The following is a 19390-nucleotide window of genomic DNA, read 5'->3' as shown; positions in this document are numbered from 1 at the left end:
AGCTCTGGCTCTAACTCTTAGACAATGCACTCTAGTCCCCAACTAGTGGAAATACTTTCTCTCAATTTACACTATCTAGTCCCCATAACATCTTGAACACTGCAATCAAGTAACCCCTTAACCTTCTAAATTCAAGGGAATGCAACTCGATTTGTTTAATCTCTCCTTGTATTTTAACCCTTGGAGTCCAGGTATCATCCTAGTAGATTTGTGCTCCCTCCAAGGACAATATATCCTTCCTAATGTGTGGTGTCCTGACTGCTCAAAGTAGTCCAGGTGTGACTAACCAGGGCTAAGTATAGCTGAAGCAGGACTTCTATCCTCTTGTATTTTAGCCGTCTAGATATGAAGGCCAGCATTCCATTAAACCTTCTGATTATTTCTATACCTTGAGTGCTGTTGTAGCTGCATTTGCCTAGATGAGTGCAGCTCCAATAACACTGAAGAAGCTTGACACCATCCAGGACAAAGCAACCTGCTTGATTGGCACCCCATGCACAAACGTTAACTCCGTTCACCACGAACGCACAGTGCCAGCAGTGTCTACCATCTACAAGATGCACTGCAGGAACTCACTAAGCCTCTTTAGGCAGCACATTCCAAACCAATGACCGCTACCATCTAGAAGGACAAGGGCAGTAGACACCACCACCTGACAAACCACTCATCATCCTGACTTAGAAATATATTGCCAGTTCTCCACTGTTGAAATCCTGGAACTCCGTCCCTAGCAGCACTGAGGGTATACCAACACCACATACTGCAGTGATTCAAAAAGGCAGCTCACTGCCACCTTCTCAAGGGCAATTAGGGATGGGCAATAAATATTGGCCTAGCTAGCAACGCCCACATCCCATAAATGATTTTTTTAAAAACCTGTTCATAACATTTTAATAATCTGTGTACCTGGCCCCCAAGTGGGTTCAGTGAAATATTCATTGCCTGCATACATACCTATAGCCAAAAATTTCCCAATTGCATGCAAATTGGGGATAAATGCTGTAGGGCAGATACTTCCGCCAGCTGCATGTGTGGCCGTTTGTGGCTCATATTACATCTACTGTATGACCTCCCACCTGCACAATGGGCAAACTGAGAGGGTTTGCACAAAATTCACAACCTGTCACTTCAAGAGCTCCAGCAGCCACTGGCTATTACTGAAGAGCAGTCCCCACCTTACAAACTGGTACAACCAGCCTTGCAGCAGATAATTATCAGACTGAGTGTTGTCAGCAATGACCAGGGGGCCTGGCTCCAAATGTGCAGGCAGACCTGAAGAAAAAAAAAATGAGGGCCATTTAACAGTTTTCGATATCAAGGGCCTCTCTGAAACCGCATGCCACCAAGTGTTTTCTGGGAACCATTTACACTTTTATACCTGCGCTATCCAAAGAACTCATGAATCTTGGCATTCCTCGAAATGTTCAAATGCTAGCCCTACTGCTAGCATCAAGGGCAAAAATGCACGCTGCAATTTACAACAGAAACTATTGCAACACTGAAATCTAAAGGGGACTTCACGCTGAACATCTAATACACCTAGCTGCATGAAGAATGTTCATCTAGTGATATGGGCTGCATGATGGGCAAAAGTGAGTTATTGTACATGCTCTTCAAACCTGCAAAGTCTCAAGTCTATGCTAACGGAATGCACGTAACAAAAGGTCAGACCCAAACTTGACCTCAGAAATTTCAAGCCATTGACCCCCTTTAAAAAGACCGTGCTGGACACCAGGGGCTAAGGGGAGGCTGAGAAGAGAAGGTGAAACTGAAGGCTCCTACAAGCTGAGGGATAGTACCATCTTATCTTTGTTCTCCCCTACTCACTCATAAAAAAGCATGCAGTTAACCATAAAAATATTACACACAGCGTACTACAATCCCAGCACTGTTTGACTGTGTCTCTTGCAATCAACATAACAACATAAGGGAGTAGGACTGATTGGATAGCTCTACGAAAGTGCCAGCTCAGGTACAATAGGCCAAATGGCCTCCTTCTGCACTAATTCATTCTGTGATTCTATGTCCTCCTTCTATTTGTAGGCCTGGAGGAACAGATAGGGCCCCAAAGAAGCCTGCCCACTGGCCTCATTCTTATCAGCTATCATCAGCAGGTGTCACACACCCCATGGACAATTTTGTAACTTTGAGAAGGTGGCAACAAAAGAGTCGCATACAAGCCAGACGAGAAGCAAGTGTTGGAAGCAAATGCAGAGAAGGAACTAAAATCAAAGCAAAATACTGCGGATGCTGGAAATCTGAAACAAAAATAAAAATAGCTGGAAAAACTCAGCAGGTCTGACAGCATCTGCGGAGAGGAATACAGTTAACATTTCGAGTCCGTATGACTCTTCATCAGAACTGAAATAGAAAAGAGGTGAAATATAAGCTGGTTGAGGGGGGTGGGACAGGTAGAGCTGGATAGAGGTCCAGTGATAGGTGGAGGCAAAGAAGAGACTGCCAAAGGTGTCATAGACAAAAAGACAAAGGGATGTTGATGGTGGTGATATTAGCTAAGAAAGGTGCTAATGGTGACATTAAGGGTAGAAAGCAGGTCGAGCAAGTGACAGATAGCCCAAGTGGGGGTGGGGTGGGGGAAAGTGATCGAAATAGGTTAAAAGGTGGAGATGAAACAATAGATGGGAATACATTTAAAAATAATGGTAATAGGTGGGAAAATATGTTTTAAAAATATAAATAATTAGAAAAAAGGGGATCGGAAAGGGGGTGGGGATGGAAGAGAGAGTTCATGATCTGAAGTTGTTGAACTCAATATTAAGTCCAACAGGCTGAAAAGTGCCTAGTTGGAAGATGAGGTGCTGTTCCTCCAGTTTGCGTTGAGCTTCACTGGAGAAGGAAGTTGCAAGCCAAAGAGCCACCAGTTCCTCCCTCAATGCATGGGGATTTGACTTACATATAGAAATTATTTTCTGAACAGGATCATCTAATACGTCATTTGATGCTGTCAAAATTACCCTGCAGATTATTGTCCTTTAATGTAAAGAAAGGTCCTTTTTTGGCTTTGACATTCAATGACGCTGTCAAATTTATCCCAATATAGAGAGTTGTATAGGAGAAGTGGCCTTCTAAACCATACTGCTGAATTCAGGGAAAAGCAAAATAGCTAATATTGGAATGAGACTGGGAGAGTTAAGACAAACAATGGACTCTGTGTGAACACCAGATGTTCTTAATTAGAGGCCTGAAGTTGGCTGTGCTAGCTTCGTCATGGTTACCAATGTGAATGGGTTGAACCATCTGATTAGATAAGAGAATGACAAATTCTTGTTTATATCAGGCTGGCTCCTTACTTTGATTCTGACACTAGAAGAGCAGAAAGGTATGAGGCATCTTATCAGAAGTTTGGTATTTGTCAAACTAATTAAAGCATGACTACAGTAGTCCTTGACATAAAAGCAAAAAACTGCGGATGCTGGAAATCCAAAACAAAAACAAAATTACCTGGAAAAACTCAGCAGGTCTGGCAGCATCTGCGGATAGGAGCACAGTTAATGTTTTGAGTCCGAATTTAACAAAAAAAAAAATACCTGGAAAAACTCAGCAGGTCTGGCAGCATCTGCGGAGAAGAACACAGTTAACGTTTCGAGTCCGTATGACTCTTCAACAGAACTAAGTAAAAATAGAAAAGAGGTGAAATACAAGCTGGGGTGGGGGGTGTGTGTGTGTGGGTGGGGTAGGTGGAGCTGGATAGAGGGCCAATGATAGGTGGAGATAGCCAAAAGATGTCATAGACAAAAGGACAAAGAGGTGTTGAAGGTGGTGATATTATCTAAGGAATGTGCTAAGGGTAGAAAGCAGGACGAGCAAGGTACAGATAGCCCTCATGGGGCTGGGGTGGGGTGAAGGGAAGGGATCGAAATAGGCTAAAAGGTAGAGAAAAAACAATGGATGGAAATACATTTAAAATGAATGGAAATAGATGGGAAAAGAAAAATCTATATAAATTATTGGGAAAAAAAGGGGGATTGGAAAGGGAGTGGGGATGGAGGAGAGAGCTCATGATCTAAAATTGTTGAACTCAATATTCAGTCCGGAAGGCTGTAAAGTGCCTAGTCGGAAGATGAGGTGCTGTTCCTCCAGTTTGCGTTGAGCTTCACTGGAACAATGCAGCAGGCCAAGGACGGACATGTGGGCATGAGAGCAGGGTGGACTGTTGAAATGGCAAGCGACAGGGAGGTCTGGGTATTGCTTGCGGACAGACTGAAGGTGTTCTGCAAAGCGATCACCCAGTCTGCGTTTGGTCTCTCCAATGTAGAGGAAACCACATTTGGGAGCAACGAATGCAGTAGACTAAATTGAGGGAAGTGCAAGTGAAATGCTGCTTCACTTGAAAGGAGTGTTTGGGCCCTTGGACGGTGAGGAGAGGGGAAGTAAAGGGGCAGGTGTTGCACCTTCTGCGGTTGCATGGGAAGGTGCCATGGGAGGGGGTTGAGGTGTAGGGGGTGATGGAGGAGTGGACCAGGCTGTCCCAGAGGGAACGATCCCTGCGGAATGCCGCCAGGGGGGGTGAAGGGAAGATGTGTTTGGTGGTGGCATCATGCTGGAGTTGGCGGAAATGGCGGAGGATGATTCTTTGAATGCGGAGGCTGGTGGGGTGATAAGTGAGGACAAGGGGGACCCTATCATGGTTCTGTGAGGGAGAGGAAGGTGTGAGGGCAGATGCGCGGGAGATGGGCCGGAGACGGTTGAGGGCCCTGTCAACCACCGTGGGTGGAAAACCTCGATTAAGGAAGAAGGAAGACATGTCAGAGGAACTGTTTTTGAAAGTGGCATCATCAGAACAGATGCGACGGAGGCAAAGGAACTGAGAGAATGGGATGGAGTCCTTACAAGAAGCGGGGTGTGAGGAGCTGTAGTCGAGGTAGCTGTGGGAATCGGTGGGCTAGTGATGAATATTGGTGGACAGTCTATCACCAGAAATTGAGACGGAGAGGTCAAGGAAGGGAAGGGAAGTGTCAGAGATGGACCATGTGAAAATGATGGAGGGGTGGAAATTGGAAGCAAAATTAATAAATTTTTCCAGGTCCAGACGAGAGCATGAAGCAGCAACGAAGCAATCATCGATGTACCAGAGAAAGAGTTGTGGGAGGGGGCCGAAGTAGGATTGGAACAAGGAATGTTCCACATACCCCATAAAGAGACAGGCATAACTGGGGCCCATGCGGGTACCCATAGCCACACCTTTTATTTGGAGGAAGTGAGAGGAGTTTAAGGAGAAATTGTTCAGTGTGAGAACAAGTTCAGCCAGACGGAGGAGAGTAGTGGTGGATGGGGATTGTTTGGGCCTCTGTTTGAGGAAGAAGCGGAGAGCCATCAGACCATCCCGGTGGGAGATGGAGGTGTAGAGGGATTGGACGTCCATGGTGAAGAGGAGGCAGTTGGGGCCAGAGAGCTGGAAATTGTTGATATGATGTAGGGTGTCAGAGGAATCACAGATGTAGGTGGAAAGGGACTGGACAAGGGGAGAGAGAATGGAGTCAAGATAGCGAGAAATGAGTTCCGTGGGGCAGGAACAGGCTGACACGATCGGTCTGCCGGGACAGTCCTATTTGTGGATTTTGGGTAGGAGGTAGAAGCGGGCCGTCCAAGGTCCTTGACATGTTTGTCCAAATTGAATGACACCTTAAAATGGATCCAAGTGAGAGAATGAATCACCTTGGATGGATGCTAATAATGGTGTTCCCTGAAAGAGGATTAACCTTGTTAAGCTAAAGCTACTAATCGATCATACTTGACACACCTAAAACAGAAGATTTGTAAGAAAGAATGCTAAGAAAACTTGTAAAGAGCTTAGGAAATTAAGTCTTCTAACTGCAAAATTGTTATGAATAAAGATTAATAATGGTGTGAGATTAATCTGATAAAAGTGAACTTGTAAAGTGCATCACAACTTACAACTCCCAGTATACAGAGACTAAAGTAAGCATATAACTATACAGACAATGTATGTGTGAAGTTAGTTAGGCTAGGATGAGGAGATGACCAAAAATAACCAGAGAAGTGCTACATACAACAACTCAACAGGAATGAAGCTGAACATCCAAGGGGAAGTTAAACAACCAATGCCAGACAGCTAACTGATTTGTTAAATGGACAAGACTGTGTCACTGGACTTATATCCCACAGGAATCGAAAGATTTATCAGCAATACAGTAAATATGAACTGTAAACTTTACCTAACAATGTGTATGGTAATGTTAGATATTGAATGTAACTCTACTGTACCACAATCAAAGAGAATCCAGCTTTTGCTGAGATACTGTGATGCACTTGAGCTATTTTTGTGTCCATGATGATTTAGACTCAGTCAGTAAATGTTTACCCTCTGTATTTTATGCACTCCCCAATACTGAACCTCCTGGTGGTGGTTGTCATGTTATGTCAAACAAAGTAGTTAGTTAATGCATCTCTATATCTGACTTTGTTTCTAATGATTCCAAATATTAGTAGTTAGTCACTACACTCACAACAATACCTCGCATTTCTTGAGAGCCTTTAATGTAACTGGAAATTCCAAATCGCTTCACTGAAAGGCAATCAAAAAATTGAACATCAAGCCTGAGAAAGGGAGATAGGCAGGGAATAATTGAAAGTTAGATGAAAGAGGTGAGTTTTAAGGCAAAGAGAGAAATGGAGAGCTTCAAGAGAGAACTCTAAAGCATAGAGTGAGGCAGCTGAAGACATGATTGTCAATGGTGGGTGACAGCAGGAAGATGCATGAGAAACTAGAGGCAGACAAGCAGAGGATTTGAGGGAAAATGTAAGCTGGTTACAGAGATAGGGAAGGACAAAGCAATGAAGGATTTAGAAACAAGGGTGAAATTTGAAGGACCAAGAGCCATTGTAATTCAGCGAAAGCAGGAGTCACAGCAAGCAGGATAGGATATCAACAGCAGCGTTTTGGATGAACCAAAGTTTACTAAGAGAGGAGGTCAGTCAGGAGTATCAGGATAGTTGGGTTTGCAGGTGACAAGGATGATGGTTTCAATGGCAGATGAGCTGAGGTAGGGAGGGAGATCAGCAATGTTACAAAGGAGGGCGTAGAGTGTCCTTACAACGGAGAGCATATGGCGTTGGAAGATCAATTTAAAAGAAAAAAAGACTTGCATTTATACAGCACTATTCATGACCACGTACATCTCAAAGCACTTTACAGCCAATAAAGTGCTTTTGACGTGTAGTCACTGTTGTAATGTAGGAAAGGGAACAGGCAATTTGTACGCTGCAAGCACACACAAACAGCACTGTGATAATGACCAGATAATCTGTTTTTTTTGTGATGTCAATTGAGGGATAAATATTGGCCAGGACACCAGGGAATAACTCCCCTGTTTTTTTCAAAATAGTGCCATGGAATCTTTTACATCCATCCAAGCAGGCAGATGGGGCCTCGGTTTAACGTTTCATCCGAAAGGCAGCATCTCCAACAGTGCAGCACTTCTTTAGTACTGCACTGGAGTGTCAGCCTAGAATTTTATGCTCAAACTCTGGACTGGGACTTAAACTCACAACCTCAGAGGCAAAACCCACTGCATGAATGGCTGTCATGTTTGAACTGGAAACAAAAGCGCAAGACAGGAGCCAGGAAGGGGGATAGAATTGCTGACAAGGATACAGAGTTTGTGGCGAGGGGTGAAAATGATAGCTTTGACATCCTCAAATCTTAGCTGCAGAAAACTGGCTCAACCAAGACTGGATGCCAGTGTTACAGGGTGGATATTCTTACTTATAAGATACTGTTCAAAATTCAAGAGTTCACAGCACTACAGGCAGAGATTCACGTACTTATGAAGAATAAGATAACTATAACTGACAATAATTAAACAATTCAACAGCAGCACATGGCAGCAACACACATATTAACAGTTTCAAGCTTGACATTTTCCCGGTTGATCGGACCTTATATGAATTCTGAGTTATCTTGCTCAACATTTTTATAATAAAATCAGAAAATGCTGGAAATACTCAGCAGGTCAGGCAGCATCTGTGGAGACAGAAACCGAGTTAATGGGGGGAATTTTATGGTCTCGCCAAAGTCAATGGATTTTGAACAGCTCGCCGCATTTTATGGCTCCACCCCCACCGCGACGGGGCCGTAAAATTCCACCCAAAGTTTCAGGTCGATGGCCCTTTATCAGAGGCTTCTGTTGAGTATTTCCAACATTTTCTGTTTTTAATTTCAGATTTTCAGCATCTGCAGTATTTTGTTTTTGTACCAATTCTTTTATGCCATTTTATGAACCCTGTTATGTTTCAGTATTATGTAATCTTTTTTTCATGTCCTTTGTCAACAATTTTATTTTACACATCCTGACTCTTCTGTCAATCAAATTTTATGTTGAAGTCAGTTACAGAAATTGATGAAAAACATAGGCCTTCTGACACTCTAAGGGTGTTACTTTTCAATCACCCTACACCGTATTCCTTGGACAGATGTGGCTTTGGACGCAGCTGTTTATGCCTGATCAATACAACCCTTCCCTATCTACAGCTTTGCAGCCATCTAACTATTATAATACAGTATTGTCACAGATATCTTCTGCATCCCTGTGAAGTTGAAAGACAAATAGCCTACTAGATGAAGAATCATTCGGACTCGAAACGTTAACTGTGTTCCTCTCTGCAGATGCTGTCAGACCTGCTGAGTTTTTCCAGGTATTTTTGTTTTTGTTCTAGATTTCCAGCATCTGCAGTATTTTGCTTTTATCTACTAGATGCCACGTTGTCTACACAAATACCCAGGCCTATAAGCTCTCATGGTCTTGTTACAGGTCTGTTTATAACAAAGGGATAATTAAGCTGCAACTGAGATCAAGTACAAAACATCTGATAAACCTTTTCCTAACAGTAGACATGCAGTCTGACAGTACAGCACCAGTAGAAGGGTCAAAGGCAATGTTCCCTCTTAGCTGCGTGACAGCACAGCAACCCAGTAGCTGCCAAGCAGGCCAAGTACAAGTCAGTCCCTTTAAGTTACTGTGTGCATGGCCACACAAAAAATGAAAAGGTCCTGCAGACTTAAATAAATAGTCCGCTCACAACAAAAATAACTTAGAGGGGTGTTGGTCAAGAGAGGTGACTGAGTGGTCAAACTGGGTTACATGAGCATATCAAAAACAGAATTACCTGGAAAAACTCAGCAGGTCTGGCAGCATGGGCAGAGAAGAAAAGAGTTGACGTTTCGAGTCCTCAAACGTCAACTCTTTTCTTCTCCGCCGATGCTGCCAGACCTTCTGAGTTTTTCCAGGTAATTCTGTTTTTGTTTTGGATTTCCAGCATCCGCAGTAGTTTTTTGTTTTTACATGAGCATATATTTGGAAGCTGAACCCTTATCTGCAGATGATGTTGCCAAAGGGCAGCATAAGAATGAGGAAGAAAAGGAAGGCAAGGATAGATACCTGGCCCATCCCTTCTGTCCTGTGGAGCTGCATGTGGCTATGGAGAGGGCAGGCACTGCTGCTGTTGGAGTTGCTGCTTCTGTGGCTGTTGGGCTGGATCAAGCTGTTGCTCCTCCTCAGAGCTCCAAGTTACTGCAGCATAGGTAGCTCCCATGTCAGTGTTAGGATTTCACTGTGACTAACAAGAAGCTTGCTGATTATAACCTTTATACTGTTGAAAGCATGTCAATTTCATTCAACAATGACTTCCCACTGCACTCGCCTCCTCTAATCTGGCGAGATGTTAAAACATTGTGGAACCCATGCACTGGCAGTGAAAGTCAGAATGCAGGATTAAAGAACTACTTAATTGGCTTTTTATGTTTTTTAATAGGTTTTGTGACAGATGTGAGGTGATGCACTTGGGCAGGACAAACAAGGCACAGGAATACACGATGAATGGTAGGACCCTGGGAAGTACCAAGGATCAGAGGGACCTTGGTGTGCATGTCCACCGGTCCCTTAAGGTAGCAGGACAGGTAGATAAGGTGGTTAAGAAGGCATATGGGATACTTGCCTTTATTAGCTGAGGCTTAGAATATAAGAGCAGGGAGGTTATGCTGGAACTGTATAAAACGCTGGTGAGGCCTCAGCTAGAGTATTGCGTGCTGTTCTGAAATCCGCATGAGAGGAAGGATATGATTGCACTAGAGAGAGTGCAGAGGAGATTTACCAGGATGTTGTCTGGGCTGGAGAGTTTTAGTTATGAGGAGAGATTGGATAGACTGGGGTTATTTTCCCTGGTGCAGAGGAGATTGAGGGGGGTCATGATTGATGCATTTAAAATTATGAGGGGCATAGATAGGAAGGAACTTTTTCCCTTGGTGGAGGGATCAATAACCAGGGGGCATAGATTTAAGGTAAAGGGAAGGAGGTTTAGAGGGGATGTGAGGAAGAACTTTTTCACCCAGAGGGTGGTGGGAATCTGGAACTCTCTGCCTGAAAGGGTGGTAGAAGCAGATACCCTCATAACATTTAAGAAGTGTTTGGATGTGCACTTGCAATACCATGGCATTCAAGGCTATGGACTAGTGCTGGAAAATGGGATTAGAATAGTTCAGTACTTGTTTGACTGGCGCAGACTCAATGGACCGAAGGGCCTTTTTCTGTGCTGTAGACCTCTAAGACTCTATCTACTTGCCTTGGAACTTGCCAACATGAAAGCCGGAAGAGGATGGGATGACACCAGGAGCCCGAGCCTAAGTCACTTTTAGGGGATCTAACTCCCCATATGACCCAAACCCACCTCTCCCTGCCTGGGAAAAGTCCCCATCAGTGCCAGCACCAAGCACTCCCAGGTCAGCCTGCCAGATGTGGAGGAAAGCTCTTTCTGTCCCAATGACATACTTTAGTCCCAAATTAAAAAAACATCTTCTACAACAATGATAATTTTCCATTCTCACGGCAGCCACCCTTTGACCTCTCTGAGTGGAGATGATAGGGTAGAATTAGGATGATTTTTGTACCACGCCCATTGCTGTACTTAATGGTTTAATTAAGCCATTTTCTTCTACACATTTTCAGTTTCTGTTTTTCAGATTGTGCATACGTAAATCTTAGCTCTTTACACACTGAAGTGAGCTTTCACTTTCCCTGACATCTAATCAACGTATTATAAAGCAAACAAAATAATGGAGAGACAGGAACTTTGTTAACCTCATTTCAACTTTCAGTTTGATTCTGTGCCTCCAGAAAAGGAGGAGAAGAGAAAGGTACCGAATAACAATACGCTCAACTTTTGTTTAGGCTTAAGTACAAAATCGAATTTACTAAATCGAATTAGTACAAACAAAATTAAGCAGTTACAAAGCATTTTACAATAGTTGGGACTTTGCTAGTTCGTCATTGTTAAAACAGTTTTCAACTCTTGTGTCAAATCATACTGAAATTAATTTTCTTACCTATCAACTCTTTTTCCTGATAAAGTGCCACATCAAGGGTTATTCAGAAAATAAAAGCTCATGGTATAGGGGGGTAACATATTAGCATAGATAGAAGATTGGCTGGCTAACAGGAAGCAGAGAGTAAGCATAAATGGGCCTTTTTCAGGTTGGCAAGATGTAATGAGTGGCGTGCCACAGGGATCAGTGCTGGGACCTCAACTGTTTACAATTTATATAAATGACTTGGATGAAGGGATGGATGCCAAATTTGCTGATGACACAAAGATAGGTAGGAAAGTAAGTTGTGAAGAGGGCATAAAGGAAGCTACAAAAAGACATAGAGAAGTTAAGTGAGTGGGCAAAGATCTAGCAAATGGAGTATAATTTGGCAAAATGTGAAGTTGACCATTTTGGCAGGAAGAATAAAAGAGAGGCATATTATCTAAACTATGAGAGATTGCAAAGCTCTTGCGGTGCAGAGGGATCTGGGTGTCCTAGTGCATGAATCACAAAAAGTACAGCAAGTAATCAGGAGAGCTAATAGAATGTTATCATTTATTGCGAGGGGAATTGAATACAAAAGTAGGCAGGTTGTGTTTTGGTTATACAGGGCACTAGTGAGGCCATGTTTGGAGTACTGTGTGCAGTATTGGTCACTTTATTTAAGGAATCAGACAGATCAGAAGAGGCCTTTCAGCCCATCGAGTCTGCACCAACATGCGAGAAACACCTGACCTACCTACCTAATCCCATTTATCAGCACTTGGCCCATAGCCTTGAATGTTATGACGTACCAAGTGCTCATCCAGGTATTTTTTAAAGGATGTGAGGCAACCCACCTCCACCAACCTCCCAGGCAGCACATTTCAGACCGTCACCACCCTCTGGGTAAAAAAGTTTTTCCTCACATCCCCCCTAAACCTCTGCCCCTCACCTTGAACTTGTGTCCCCTCGTGACTGACCCTTCAACTAAGGGGAACAGCTGCTCCCTATCCCCCTTGTCCATGGCCCTCAGAGAGGAAGGATGTAAATGCGTTGGAAGCAGTTCAGAGAAGGTTTACCAGACTAATACCTGGAATGGGTGGGCTGTCTTATGAGGAAAGGTTGGACAGACTAGGCTTGTATCCGCTAGAGTTTAGAAGAGTAAAAGGCGGCTTGACTGAAACATAAAAGATCCTGAGGGGTCTTGACAGGGTGGATGTGGAGAGGATGTTTTCCCTTGTGGGAGAATCTAGAACTAGGGGTCACTGTGTAAAAATAAGGGTCACCCATTTAAAACAGAGATGAAGCGAAACTTTTCCACTCAGAGGGTCATGAGTCTTTGGAACTCTGTTCCTGAAAATGTGGTGGAAGCAGAGTCTTTGAATATTTTTAAGGCAGAGGTGGATAGATTCTTGGTAAGTAAGGGGGTGATAAGTTATCAGGGGTAGGCACAATGCAGATTTCAAGTTACTATCAGATCAGCCATGGTCTTATTAAATGGCGGAGCAGGCTCAAGGGGCTGAATGGCCTACTCCTGCTCCTTGTTCATAAGTTTGTATGTTCCATCCCTCTTGTTTCTCACCTACATTGCCTAATGATCTTCCCAGTTCATCCACGAGATGCACCTCCATTCTTCATTCCCACTAAACCACTGGTGATCCAAATTGCATTCCTGCTCCCCATGCTACTTGATCATGTTCCCGCTCACAAAGTCTGCTTTTCAAGATCATCAAATGCATCCGTTCCTCAAAACCTCATCCTCAAACCCTCTATTGTTACAAATAAATATTCACCCCATCCCAGGCCTCCCTATCTTCTTCAAAGTCCTCAAATGTGTTGTCCGTTCCCAAATCTCTCTTGTATTTCCTTGTTTGAATCTTTTCCAATTCGTTTCCTGCCCCTCCCAAAGCATCAAAACAGCCCCAACTCAAGTCACAAAAAATAGTCTATTAGTGTGTGGTGAATTTCCTTATCTCCTTGTCCTCAACTGTTTTTCAGCCTTTGATACAATCAATCACACCCCATCCCTCTTCAATGATTCTCTTGCATTATCCAGCTCAGTGGGATTTTCTTCCCATGTTTCAACTCACCTATCTGAGCACAGCAAGATCATGTCCACCCCACAGCATTCCCCCAAGAATCTCCCCTTGGCCCCTCCTCTTCCTCATATACACGCTACCCCTTGGTAATACCATTCCGTAGGTACATTGACGATACCCAGCTCTACCTCTCCACAGCCTCCCTCAGCCTGTACACCACCTCTGCATTATTAGACTGCTTATCTTATATCCAGCCTTGGATGAGCCACTATTTTCTCCAACTAAACACTGGGAAGACCAACACCACTGCCTTCACAGCCCAGCATAATTTCTTACTCTTGCACCAATTCCATTCCTTTCCCTAGTCAGGCTGAACCAAACTGTTTTACTGTTTTCAGCCTTGGTGCCTTTTTTGAGTTGAATGAGGTTCCGACCCCAAATCTTCTCCATCACAAAGACCGCCCACTTGCACCTCCATCATTCCCTCAGTCATTCACTGCTGAAACCTTCACTGTCACAGGGTCAAAATCCCTCCCAAACAGCACTATGGGCGTTCCTACACCACACAGACTGCAGCAGTTCAAGAAGTGGCTCACCATTACCTTCCAAAGGGAAATTAGGGATGAGCAATAAAAATGCTGGCCTAGCAAGCGATGCCCATGTCTCGGGAAAGAATAAAAAAAACCCTCATCCAGACTTTTATCACCTCCAGACTCGACAACTCCAATGTCCTTCTGGTTGGCCTCCCATCCTCCACTCTCCATAGACTACAATGCATCCAAAATTGGCTGCAGGCGTGGCTCCACGGTGGTATGTTGCCTCCCTGGTGCCAATGTCAAGGACATCACTGAGTGGCTGCAGGACATTCTTCTAGGGGAGGGTGAACAGCCAGAGGTTGTGGTCCATGTTAGATGACTTGGGTGGGAACGGGGATGAGGGCCTGAAAGCAGATTTCAGGGAGCGAGGAAAGAGACTGAAAAGCAGGTCCTCTAAAACAGTAATCTCAGGATTACTCTCAGTTCCACGTGCTAGCAAGCATAGAAATAGGAGAATTGAGCGATTGAAGACATGGCTGGGGAACTGGTGTAGGAGGGTGGGCATCAGATTTCTGAGGCTTTGGGACTGGTTCTGGGGCAGGTGAGACCTGCACAAGATGGACGGGCTGCATTTTAGCAGGACCGGGACTAACATCCTTGCAGGGAAATTTGCTAATGCTGTTGGGGAGGGTTTAAACTAGATTGGTAGGGGGATGGGAACCTGAGAAGGAGCTCAGATTTGAGAGAAGCAAAACTGGTAAAAGGAAGTAGAAAAGTAGAAAGCAAAAATTGAAAACAGACAAAGCATTGGCAAGCATCAGATCAGAATAGAGAATAAAGTTAAAAAAGCAGAATTAAAGGCACTTGATCTGAATGCATGTAGCATTCACAAAAAAGTTGATGATTTGAATGCACAAATTGAGGTAAATGGGTATGATTCAATTCCCATTACAGAGACGTGGCTATAGGATGACCAAGATTGGGAACTAAATATCCAAGGATATTCGGCATTTAAGAGGGGTAGGCGAGAAGGAAACGGAGGTGGGGTAGCACTCTTAATAGGGGACGAGATCAGTACATTGGTAAAGGAGGATCTTACATCGAAGGATCAAGATGTAGGATCAGGCTGGGCGGAGCTAAGAAACAGTAAGGGGCAGCAAACATTGTTGGGAGTTGTTTATACGCCAGCAAACTGCAGTGTTAATGTTGGGCATCGTATAAATCAGGAAATTATAGATGCATGTAACATGGGCAATACAGTAATAATGGGCAACTTCAATTTACACAGAGACTGGGTTAACCAAATCAGCACTAATGCTCTGGAGGAGGAATTTGTAGAGTGTGTATGAGGTGAGTTTCTGGAGCAGTATGTGGAGGAGCTAACTAAGGATTGAGCTGTTTTGGATTTAGTGTTGTGTAATGAGAACGGGCTAATTAATAACCTTGCTGTAAAGGAGCCTTTGGGGAATAGTGATCATAATATGATGGAATTTCGCATTAAATTAGAATGCGATATAGTTCATTCTGAAACCAGGATCTCAAATCTGAAGAAAGGAAATTATGAAGGTATGAGGGGCAAGTTGACTATAGTGGATTGGAAAAATACACAGATTTGACAGTAGACAGGCAATGGCTAGTATTTAAAGAAATACTACATAGTCTACAACAGACATACATTCCACTAAGGCACAAACACCCAAAGGGAAAGGTAAATCAACCATGGTTGGCGAAAGAAGTTAAAGATTGTATTACATTAAAGGGAATGGCTTATAAGGATGCTAGAAAAAGTGGTAAGCTTGAGGATTGAAAGCAATTTAGAACCCAGCAAAAGAGGACCAAGAAACTGACTAAGAAAGGGAAAGGAAGAAATGAATGCAAACTAGCGAGGAACATAAAGGTGGACTGTAAAAGCTTCTTTCGGTGTGAGAAAAGGAAAAGATTAGGACATATGTGGGCCCATTACAGGTGAGCACAGGAGAATTTAAAGTGGAACACAGGGAAATGGCAGATAAACTAAACAGTTACTTTGCGTCTGTCTTCACAAAAGAAGATACAGAAAATCTCTCAGAAATACTAGGCAACCAAGGGACTTGTGAAACTGAGGAACTACAAGAAATTAGTGTTAGTAAAGAGATAGTACTTGAAAAGTTAACTGGATTGAAGGTTGATAAATCCCCGGGCCAGATGAGCTTCATCCCAGAATGTTGAAGGTGGCGGCTAGAGAGATAGTGGATGCATTAGTGGTTTTCTTTCAAAATTCTTCAGATTCTGGAAAAATTGCTGCAGACTGGAAAGTAGCAAATGTAACCCCACTATTTAAGAAGGGAGGAAGAGAGAGAATGGAGAACTACAGATGTTAGTTTGACGTCAGTAGTAGGAAAAATGTTAGAATCTATTATTAAGGATGTGATAACTGGTCATTTAGAAAGGAATTGGGCAGAGTCAACATGGTTTTATGAAAGGGAATGCATGTTTGACAAACTTGTTGGAGGTTTTTTGAGGATGCTACTTGTGGCATAGATAAAGGAGAACCAGTGGATGTGATGTATTTGGATTTTCAGAAGGCTTTTGATAAGGTCCCATACAGGAGGTAAGTAAATAAAATTAGAGAACATAGGATTGGGGGAAATATACTAACATGGATTGAGAATTGGTTAACAGACAGAAAACAGAAAGTAAGGATAAACAGATCATTCTCAGGATTGCAGGCTGTTACTCGTGGGGTACCGCAAGGATCAGTGCTAGGTCCACAGCTGTTCACAATCTATATAAATGATTTGGATGCGGGGACCAATTATAATATTTCCAAATCTGCTGATGACACCAAACTGAATGGGAACATAAATTGTGAGAAGGATCTGAACAGGCTTAGTGAACGGGCTAGAACATGGCAGATGGAATATAATGTGAATAAGTATGAAGTTATTCATTTTGCTAGAAAAAACAAGTATTTCTTAAATGATGAGAGGTTGGGAAATGCGGGTGTCCAAAGGGACTTGGATGTCCTTGTTCATGGGTCACTAAAAGCTAGCATGCAGGTGCAGCAAGCAATTAGGAAAGCAAATAGTATGTTGGTCTTCATCACTATGGGAATTGAGTACAGGAGTGAAGATATCTTGCTGCAGTTATATAGAGCCTTGGTGAGACCTCACCTGGAGCATTGTGCACAATTTTAGTCCCCTTGTCTAAGGATGGGTATACTTGCCATAGAAGAAGTGCAATGGAGGTTCACCAGATTAATCCCTGGAATGGCAGGATTGCCTTATGAGGAGACTAGGTCTGTATTCCCTAGGGTTTCAGAGAATGTGGGGTGACCTCATTGAAACTTACAAAATTCTTACAGGGTGTGACAGGGTAGATATAGATAAGATGTTTCCCCTGGCTGGTGAGTCTAAAACCAGAGGGCATAATCTCAGGATAAGGGGTAGGCCATTTAAGACTGAGATGAAGAGGAATTTCTTCACTCAGAGGGTGGTGAATTTTTAGAATTCTCTACCCCAGAGGGCTGTGGAAGCTCAATCATTGAGCATGTTCAAAACAGAAATTGATGGATTTCTGGAGACCAATGACATCAAGGGAAATGGAGATAATACGGGAAAGTAGCATTGAGGTAAGTGATCAGCTATGATTTAATTGAATGGCAGAGCAGGCTCAACGTGTTGAATGGCCTACTCCTATGTTCTTATATTTACACTTTTGTAAGCCAAAATAGACTGTAACAAGGGGTGCCCAAATTATTGCCTTTATAGGTTGGTGCCATAGCATGGAGCCTCAGGAGCCTTTTAAGAACCTTAATCCGTGTTCCCATTAATATGTAAACATCTCATATTGCTGATACTGACAGGAATGTTCTGATACAGTTTCTATAAACAAATAAGACAACAGTAATAGCTGATTCTGATTCCAAGGGAGCATTGTATTCAGGCAAAAAAGCACCAGCAAAGACAAAATAAGCAGAGGTGGAACTGGGTTGCCTGAACTTCAAGGGCATATAATGGGACTTGTGCTGGGAAGAGCAGAGTTTGGACACCCCCATTTCAAGCTACGGAAATAAGTGTTCTGACGTACTTGCAAGTGACTAGGATCGAGTGGGTGCAGTAAAACCGGAGAAGTTATACTGCATTCATGAGTGCCAAGTTATGCAATAAGGAAGTCATGGGATGACAAATGAGACACTAATTATTCAATTGCATCACCTGACAAGAAATGACATGGGGAATATGTCCAGTCTTGAAAGTTTTACATAGTTCCATACTAAGAGATAATTTCATCTCAAGTTAAATCTGCACCAAATTTCAATACACGTTCATGTACATCTCTCTACAGGGAATGGGTGGGTGAGTGATTATGGTACCTACACCTATTGACAGGATGGGAAAACCTACCAATTCCATCCATTAACAGCCCCTGGCAAATAAAACCACAACATACAGGTACAGGTTGTGTGAAATCCACAGGGCTGGGTCTCTACCTGACTGCCAAATTTCAAGTTTCTATACACACCTGGGTGACCATGCCCACCAACACAGTCACCGCAAGATGTCTGCTATTGGGTGGACTTAAACCTGGCACATACAGGTTCAAAGTGGAAAATAGAACCCTTAGCTTGGGTGGGTGATGTGATATTTTGTTGGTGACACCAATCTAGAAAGGTCTTCTCTCTGGAGTCGGCCAACTACTCAACCTCTCCAACTTTGTGGCCAAGTGGGCTGACACCAAAAGCCAAAGATACAAGGGAGCGAGCGGCAAGAGGAAAGAATCTCCGGCAGTCTCCCAGTAACTGCCCGAGGAATACAGGACAAGCGGTGCCCTGGGACAATTCCGTAAAACATGGGACAGTTCGTCATCCTGTTTGTAAGAACATTTGGTGGCATTTAGCGTGGGTGCCGGGCCAACCAACCTATCGATAGCTGGGCATCCACTGACTGACACCAGACTCTAACTGAATACATTGTGTCCACAAGGCAACACAGGGGGATATTTGTACCACTGAACTCAGATAATTTAATTTGTCCCCTTTTCACCAACAGCAACAAGTGGGCTGCTCTTGGCTTCAGCTGTAGCTGAACCCGAGCCCCAGAAGCCGGGGCTCCGCTCGCCATCGGGTCCGTCCGACAGAAAAAAATCCCCCAGCAACTTGGTGAAAAGAGACGCAAAATGAGACGTACCTCGGGGCCCCTGCCCGCGAGTTAAAATCCGAACACAAACTACTCTCCCGATTGACCGAGATCGCCACAACTCGACAGGCCAACCACTTCCGGTGTCACCTCAAAATAAACCCCCCGAGCACCAGGCGCAGCTCTGTCAGGACCGGAGCCCACAGCCCAGGACTCATTGCAGATTGATAATCTTGCATTTATGCTGGTATTGCAAATCTGCAGATCACCCAAAGAAAATGTCCCAGCATTTTGCTAACTTATGTTCGCCCCCAATAATTGTTTTTACCAGAAATCCGTTTATACTAAGACTATTTTAGAAACAGATTTTAACAC

At 43.5% G+C, this 19390-nt stretch overlaps 1 protein-coding gene across 1 annotated transcript in view; it reads right to left on the bottom strand.

Annotated features, from left to right (window-relative positions):
* stx17 (syntaxin 17) overlaps positions 1 to 19180 on the bottom strand; it is a 100834-nt gene extending 81654 nt beyond the window's left edge. Inside the window, exon 1 of the mRNA XM_078538679.1 lies at positions 19067 to 19180. The gene's annotated coding sequence lies outside the window, so the exon portion shown is untranslated. The remainder of the gene's footprint in view (positions 1 to 19066) is intronic.
* Between the last annotated feature and the right edge of the window lie 210 nt (positions 19181 to 19390).

The sequence above is a fragment of the Cetorhinus maximus genome, chromosome 3, assembly GCF_964194155.1.
Source record: "Cetorhinus maximus chromosome 3, sCetMax3.hap1.1, whole genome shotgun sequence".
Classification (NCBI taxonomy): Eukaryota; Metazoa; Chordata; class Chondrichthyes; order Lamniformes; family Cetorhinidae; genus Cetorhinus; species Cetorhinus maximus.
Note: the sequence above shows the minus strand (reverse complement) of the source record. Positions and strands in the feature narration are given on the sequence as shown.